Here is a 9,343-nt window from a genome sequence, read left to right on the forward strand (position 1 = left end):
TATTTGCTGTAGCTCATCTCTCTGTTTTGTTATTTTGTTTCATCGTTATGGTAACAAGGAGGTATTATTGTTGTTTCTCATTACAGTGCGTTTGCCTGTTGATGAAGAACGTCAGATGAATAAATTTCAGGTGTAACACCGTGTTCTGGAAACCGACCCGAAGGTTATGGGGGAATATAAGAAACTTAAAATTTACCGTTGTTCTGATGACGCCACACAAATTGAATCAATTTTTTCATTCGGAAAGCTGTTCAAAGCGCTGTACCATAGCACTACATTCAAAGTAACATATGTTTGTTTATTCAGTTACTTATTTAGCCTTGTGATCATATGCAATGGAATGTAAAAGATAATATTGTACGTGACTTAAATCTAGTAGTTACAAAGGAAAGTAACCATACTGGAGCCTACATATCACAAATTACTAACTACGTAATTGTAGTTCATCTATTCACTTACAAAAAAGAAGTCATGGTACTGTAAATATATCTTTCAAATGTAGTTGTATAAATTTAAATCATCTGGAAACTTGTTGAAAAGTTTTATTCTCATGCAGCATGGAATAATGTTAAAGTTTCTCTTTTGGATTCTGTAGGTCCCCGGAACTTTTGGGGAAGTTACCCAGAATACGAGGCCATGTTTCAGACATGCATTAAGAAACGTCTGCCAGAGTAAATATTCCTTAGCGACTGCTCGTTTGCGCACCCTTTTTAGAAGCCTTCAAAGATAACACCCAAATCTATACAGTCAACCAAAAATAAGTTCTGAAGTCACTTATTAAATACGTTTATCCCATTTTAGATGTGTTCGTATCGAAATACCAAGAAATTTTGTTGCCTCATTATTCACAAAGAGTTGAATGTTGTTGGCGATATCAGGTAATGCAGAATGTTATTCTGGCAGTTATGTAAATTTTTTAATACTGGTTACCAATTGTTTCTTACGAACTGATTTGCTGTTGACATTTTACTGATCTGATTTGTAGTACAGTATAGTACATTTTGGATACTTTCAATTTTCGTTGTTCTACAAATAAATTTTTGTCGTCAGCCAATGTAAACCAACGTGCACTTCTGTCGTGAAACAGAGGAGAGAGTGTCGCAGATATGATACACAAGTGGACGGCCAATCACTAAAATAAAGGTTTTTATCGTTGCGGCGAGATCTTTTCAAGAAATATCAATCTCCAAGTTTCTACTCCGAATGCTTGAATACTTTGTTGACACCCATCGGTAGAGGGAAAAGTGATCATTGTAATACATTGAGAGAAATCAGACTTCACGCAGGAACATTCTCGTGCCCGTTTTCGCAGTGCTCTGTTATAGAGAGGAACAGGAGGGAAATACAGTGAAGGTGGTTGGATGAACCCCTTGATAGGCACTTAAGCGTGGATTGCAGAGTATTCATGCTCATGGAGATGTAGGCATCGGCCTTTATAGTTCTGGAAGAAAAGAGTTCTACGATGAGAGGAGACCAGAATATATACATTTGCATATTGCATGTGTATGTACATGTTTTGCTCATTTTCAACGGTTATTGCATATTTTAACTAAAAACTAGTGACGATGCATATTTTCGCTGTATGTTTACAACATTTTAAAAAGTAGCCGGGCGAGCTCTAGCTCAATTTCGTTTTGATGTCTTACAGAGTAACCGCGACCTACAAGAGCGTACGATCGCTAACCGAGAGAGTACTTGCAAGCGAAAACCGATTACTGAACAGGACCAGGCAGACAGAGTCAATGCGTCCCTGCTTAATCTCTTCCCCTGTCACACCGCACGCGTCGGTAACAAATTATGCACGTTGTTAGTTGCATGTCTATTGTTTCAGTTTAGGTTTCTATTTGCTTGTACAAAGTTGAACGTGTTTACGTTTAGTGTGTAACGTGTTACGTACCATGTTGCCAGAAAAAAATTAATGTCGTTTCGTCTAACTGACCATACTAGAACATTTACATATGACTGAAATGTTTTATAGTGTGGAGTTTGCCAGAAAAACGTTTGGAGTAAAAAATAGTTTCAAACATACCAGTATGTCAAGACAAGTCTTCATACAGCAGGAATACAAAAGAAAGGCCCACGACAACTTTTGACGGCGGCAAGTAGTAGAAATTTAATTCCCAGATGTAACCAAACACATCGCTCTAACATGGTGAGTTGCAAATAATATCCCTTTCCACAAACTTACAAACCCTACCCTCAAAGGCTTCCTGTTCAAATAGTGTTTAAAACAAAATAGGCATATACCAGGTGAATCAAGATTGAATAACAACTACATACCGACAATTTTCCTAGATGTTCTGAAAGAATTACGCAGTCAACTTCAAGAACAACATTATTTTGATTTTAGTTGACGAAACTACCGACACCTGTGGCCGTTACATGGCAAATGTAATAGTTGCTACGTTAAAACAAGAGCCTTCTTCTTCATATTTAGTGGCCTGCAAAGAACTTCAAAAGACGTATCATTCTACGATCGTCAGATTCTTGAATAAGGGTATTAGAAAAATACATCCAGAATGTTCTGCAGATGAAAAAGTGTTGTGTTTCTCTCAGATGCTACTCCTGTATCAGAAACGCAGCAAAAGCCCTCCAAGTACGGGGTGTTCAAAAAGTCTCTACGCAGTGCCGTATGATTGTTAGCCATGCGTGCTGTATTATTGTTCGCTTGCCTGGGTTGCTTCCCTTCAAATCAACTCTCCCAACATTCCATTGTTTTGTTTATCTCAGCCAGCGTCCGTAGTATCGTTTTTGTGTGCCTTACGTGTTGACGTCAACGTTTAAGTTCAGTTCCTTTGTTCGTTCGTTTCGTTTATGCCACTGTTAAAATGCTAACCATTGAAAAACGTGTGTTTTTCCTCGAACAAGTGTTCAAAGCTGGCGGTAAATACGCAGTTTCAGTTCGTCAAACATTTAATTCAGTTTTCCCGAAGACAAAACTCCCACATCGCGATACTGTGTGAGGCATGCTTAACAAATTTAGAAGTACGGGTTCAGTGACAGATGCACCGAGAAGTGGTCGTCCTAGCGTTTTGTCTGAAGATAAACTGCTCGATATTCCCGGTATAATTTCCATGAGTCCGAACAAGTCAGTAAGAAAACACGCCCAGGATATCAATGTTAGTGCCGGAACTGCTCACACAGCCGTTAGGAAAAAATTAGAACTTTTCCCATACGTAGTGACAGTCGTGCCAGAACTGAAAAATACTGATCATGACAAGAGACTGCAATATTGTCAATACTTCAAAAATTTCATTCAACAAAATGGAAGCGATATTTTTAATGAAACATTTTTCACTAATGAGGCGTGGTTTCATTTATCCGGGTACATGTACTTGCAAAATTCTCGTATGTGGAGTACTGCAAATCCGTTGTGCATTCACGAGGAACCACTTCATTCTGTGAAAGTAGTAGTTTGGATTCCAGTTTCCAGACGTCGGATTGTGGGTCCCATATTTTTCAACGAAACAATAAACGTACAACAATACTGCAGTGATATTCTGCACCCATTCATAGGAGAACTTGTGTTAGGTGAAATACTGAACGGTTATTTTCAACAAGATGGTGCAACCGCGCATACAGCTCGCGTTTCAATGTCACTGCTTGCTGATGCTTTGGTGATCGCATAATTTCACAGGGACTTCGGCCACCACGATCGCCTGACCTAACACAACCTGACTTTTTCTTCTGGGGAGCAGTGAAAGCAACTGTCTATAAAAACCGTCCAAAATCCATCGATGAATTGAAAACTGCAATATCCAGTTTCACTGCTTCTGATACAGAAGAAATATTACAGCTTGTGTTTGGAACTGAATTGTGTATTCAACAACAGTTTGAAAACTTTCAACATTTAATGTGAAAATTTGTAAGTAAAAATGAATATTCAATAAATTAATAACTTGTATTTCATTGCGTTTCATTTCTGTATATTCACTGCGGCATATGGCACACGCGGTTAAAAATCATACGGCACTGTGGAGAGACTTTTTGAACACCCCGTATTTTTCCCCAGTTTGATTAATGTGACGTGGTTTACTCACGGAGTATATCGTCTTACTGAAGTTGTTTTGGACCGTAAATAAACAGATTTCATCCACAAAGAAAGTGTTTCTTAAGGCACCTGTTCGTATCAAGACCTACAAAGGAAACTACCAAATGTGTTCTCACCTCCCAGACCAGTGGTTGCTCGTATGGGGTACAAGGGTCGAAACTTTGTTTTTCTACAATGAACATTTCGAGGCCATCAGAGACATTATGAACGACGTCGATGGTGCAGAGCCTTTGGCAGTTTACAAATGCGAGGAGGCATTTAATGATTCCAGTATAAAAAAAAAACATTGCTATGATTAGCACTTATTTTTCCCATATGGCTGGGGGTACTAAAAAGCTTGAAACTCAAGGTTTGGCTTTGATTGAATCCATTCAGTTAATGAATAAAATTAGTGTGGTCAAATCCTCATTGCCAGAGGAATTTCCGAGAAACTTAAATGAAAAGCTTGAAAACATATTGAACAATAGCCAATGCTTTGAACCCTTGTCCCAAATGGGTTTACTAATGGGACGGGTGAACTACTGCCAGGAACAGGACGTGGCGAAGTAGCACCAAATTCATATACCTCCCAGATACCTCAGCTAATGTAGAACTGTATTTTCTGCTTATAAAAATGTTTTCAGTGATCAAAGACACAGTCTTACAGCAGAACATTTGGAACAGTATCTGATCGTTTATGTTTACAATAGTAGCCAAGTCTAAAGTAATTGGTAAACTATACTTTAGTGCGATAATATTAATTTAAAGTTTTTTTTGTTGTGGTCTTCAGTCCTGAGACTGGTTTGATGCAGCTCTCCATGCTACTCTATACTGTGCAAGCTTCTTCATCTCCCAGTACCTACTGCAGCCTACAGCCTTCTGAATCTGCTTAGTGTATTCATCTCTTAGTCTCCCCCTATGATTTTTACCCTCTACGCTGCCCTACGGTGATCCCTTGATGCCTCAGAACATGTCCTACCAACCGATCCCTTCTTCTAGTCAAGTTGTGCGACAAGCTCCTCTTCTCCCCAATTCTATTCAATACCTCCTCATTAGTTATGTGATCTACCCATCTAATCTTCAGCATTCTTCTGTAGCACCACATTTCGAAAGCTTCTATTCTCTTCTTGTCCGAATTATTTATCGTCCACGTTTCACTTCCATACGTGGCTACACTCCACGCGAATACTCTCAGAAACGACTTCCTGATACTTAAATCTATACTCGATGTTAACAAATTTCTCTTCTTTAGAAACGCTTTCCTTGCCATTGCTAGTCTACATTTTGCTGTGACCAACTCGCATCGCATTCACTTGTTACAATGCAATGAAGGGCCAATGTTTGAAAAATGGTGTCCGTCTTCTTTTAGCAATTTTGTAACAACTAATCTGATAAAGGATCCTGCATGACCTCTACCACAAAGTATACAGAACATGAGGTGAGCATTCTAAATGTCATGATTTCTGTCGAGACCGGTTCTGTTCCTAGCAGTCGATATTCACAGGTACTGTTTCGAGATATATAACTTGCAGTAACTACCACGTTTTATTATTTGGTCTTGCATGTTTCATGCATATTTGCATGCATATTTTGAGCTTTCTTATGTTGTATATAATCCGGTCTTTAATGATGACCCATCGTCTTCATTATGGATTCATGTCTGATTCATAACCAGAACTTTATGTTCTTGAAAGCAAGAGCACGGAGTAATTTACAAATCATCGATGTCTAAAAAGAAACTGAGATCTGTTATATGTACATTTAAGTTACCAACACCAAATTTGTTATGTGGTTTCATTTATAGGTCATATAAATGGTCTCAGTATCATAAAGTGTTCTTTGAGTTTTTTGTGCCGATTAACTGGCACTTTGAATTACATCAAGTAGAGAGCTTAAAATTTCTTTATAGACTTTGATGTTTCTGGATGTTTTAATAACACCACCAGCTCACTATTTCAGTTTTACCTCGTCATCTTTTCTTGCAATCAGAAAATTTCACGAATTTTCGCTCATGCTTGTTTAAATTGGGGTTACATTTGTGTTTAATAGGTGTTAAGTACTTACAGTGACTACACGTAAAAAGTGTAGTCTCAATTGTGTTTTCACATGAGAGACAATTGCGCCCTTTTTAAACGAATAAGACATTTCTTCTCTTCATTTTCAATCAAAAAAAAAAAAAAAAAGGAAAACAGTGTGATACTCCAGGAAGCCTACTGAAGACACATTGCTAAAATGTGTAATCCATCAGAATGTGTTGCAGTCTACGTGCACTGCGGTAACAGTGACGATTATTCCGAATTTCATCTGTACCGATGTGCAGACTGCATGGAACGGTTTGGCAGATAGCTGCATAAGATAGCAGAGCGCATAGAAAGTACTTCGTACAAAAAAAAGAAAAAATTGATTATGACTTCCAAAGAAGAAGGACTGTCACAATTTAGCGACATTTGTAGGAAATGCTGCAAGCAAACAGATGTGAAACATAAATATCCTGTCATTTAACGTGCAGTTTTACATGGCAGATGTAATTTCAGTTGTAGTCCTGGTTTATTGTGCATGGTATGTTGCACAGTCTGATGAATTACAATTCATTTTATAATCAGGAACCTATGTGAACATGTGGAAGAAATGATTAAAATAAATTCAGACCATGTTTCTGTGATTGCAGCAAACTTGAAAAAAATTTACACCATTCACTAAATCTATGGAAGTGGGCTGTTTTAGGTACATAAAATTTAGGTTTATAGATTCGATTAAGTTTCTGGCGCCCTCTCTAGAAAAAAGTGTTTCTCAAAAACCTTGTACAAGTTAGCCCAAGTGGTGTATCGGTTACTGCTTTGAGGATACATATTTAAAACATCTTATGTAACATTCACTTTAAGGACACAGGAAGAGATCTTGGGCTTCTCGGAACGTGCACCACTGTTTGTTTATCTGACAGCTTCTACAATGGAATGTGATAGGTTATCTGTTATTGTTTTGCTGTAATGTGGCGGGCAGTTTTGTTCAGTTTTCTGTAACGAGGGCTGCAATTCAGCCAATGACATGCCGTCACTTGGGCATAAAAGGGGGACCCTCGCGAGTTTCACTACTGCGAGAATAGTCTCTGAGGATGATGGTGATGTAGGTAGTCATCAAAAGATAGCGATTTTATCTGAATTAGACAGGGCAAGTTTACTGAGAACTTTTTCTCCAAGGACTCCAGTATGAAAGGCCTCATAGACAATTTGCTACAGCTTCAGTATAACATGGATGACGATTTTTTGTGTTTTTACTGTAAAATGGGCAATTTGTTACAGTTTCACTGTAACATGGATGGTCATTTATTGCAGTTTTGCTGTGTAAGGTAGGCTCTTTGTTAAACTGTAGCTGTCACATGGGTGGTTTGTTTGTAATTTGCTGCAACATTGGCGACTGATACAAATTTTCTGTTACACGGAGGGCTCTTTATTGCAGTTTTGCTGTAAGATAGCCAATTTGTAGCAGCTATACTACAACAGAGTGGGCAAATTGGTTCAATTGGTTTATTGAAATTTATTCTAACATGGGTTGATTTGTGACAGTTGTGGTGCATCGTTATGGACGACAATTTGTTACAATTTTTGCCATAACGCGAAGGGCACTATCTGACTGAACATATCATGACGTCCCTATGTAACGCAATATAGACGACTGAATGTCACTAGAGGTGGACCTGCCAGTATGAAAAGTAGAACCGAGAATTGGGTCGTCAGCAGGGAAGCAGTAAAATCACAACAGGTTGGTCAGAATAGCACAGAGACTTCGAATGGTGACTGGTCATTGGATGACATCTCAATAACAAATCCATCGGGGACATTTATGCCTTCTAAAACTGCACAAGTCGATTGTTGGTAGTGAAGTGGAAATGTGGAGGAACAACTGCAGCTAACCCAGAATCGAGCGGACCTCTTGCGCTGACAGAAAGGGACCATCGAGAATTGCGGTGAGTGGTTGTAAGGAATCGCATGAAATCAGTTGGTTGAATTACTCATGAGTACCAAAGTGCCACCAACAATCCAGCTAGGGCAATGGCTTTGCTTAGGGAATTAAAAGAATGGAGTACGGTTGTCGGCCAGCTGTTTATATGGCACACATACTGCATTAGTAGTCAATGTCAAGCGACCGTTGAGGTGGTGCTAAGGGTGATGCACGTGGATACTGAATAACTGAAAATGAGTTATTTGGAGAGCCGAAACATGCTATACCATGTGGCATTCTGGCTCAACGATGTTGGTTTGGTGAATGCCTGGAGAACATAACCTGCAGCCACGAGTAGTGCGAGCAGTGAAGTATAAAGTGGGCGGTGTTACTAAATGGGAGTGTGTTTCATGTGGAAAATTATCACGCTCTAGAAAATGCTGGATGCAGAAGGATATGATCACTATTTGTACTGCTGTGTACAGGTGAGGAACAGTCGGGAACGATGAAAACGCCATAAAGCAGCATCTGTGAGGCAATCGTTTGTGGACAATAACATTCCTGAGATATATTTGCCTGGCCAGACTCCTGACCTGAACCCAATGGAACACCTCTGGGACAACTGATAACGTCGACTTCTCTTCAGACCCCAGTTTCCAAAATCGCTACGTTCAGAGATATGGGCTCTTTATGAATAATGGTTTGCCATTCTTCCAGAGACATTCAGACACATCATTGTCCCCAGCACAGTTTGAGTCATCATAAATGTGAAGTGTGGTCACTCCATATTAATATCAAGTATTGCAATGCTACTAAATTATGGAGAGCAAATTTGTAAAAATTTTGAGGCTACAAGGAGAGGACTTTGTTACAATTTTCGATATCATGGGCCTATTTGTTATAATTTAATTCTAATAATGGCTACAGAGGATGCATTTTGTTATAAATTCATTTGATGCTTATCTACCCTAAAATAAAATGATGACATACGAGCAACTGGTTATGATGTAACAGTGTACTAATGTCATGTACAGTTACTTATGTATTTCCTTATGAAGAGAAAATGGGAAGACAAACAGAGACGCAACAACAAAAGAAACATATAGCAAAGGGCAAAAGAAGTAGGAACAAGTTATTCATTGACGAGGGCCACTAATATGCCTGTATATTGTATAAATTTCATATCATTTGCTAGTAGTAACTTTCATAGATGAAGCATCCAATTATCTACGGAAGATCGCAGATCGAGTGACGCCTTCACAAATACACCATCAGTATTCTTATGAAAACGACATTTCCTTAGCAAACTGAATTGATTTGGCTATTTTCAGAGTGATATTCACTGATTTATATCGATTCTGCCTTTTTGGTCAA

This window comes from Schistocerca serialis, chromosome 7 (assembly GCF_023864345.2).
Source record: "Schistocerca serialis cubense isolate TAMUIC-IGC-003099 chromosome 7, iqSchSeri2.2, whole genome shotgun sequence".
Taxonomy (NCBI): domain Eukaryota; kingdom Metazoa; phylum Arthropoda; class Insecta; order Orthoptera; family Acrididae; genus Schistocerca; species Schistocerca serialis.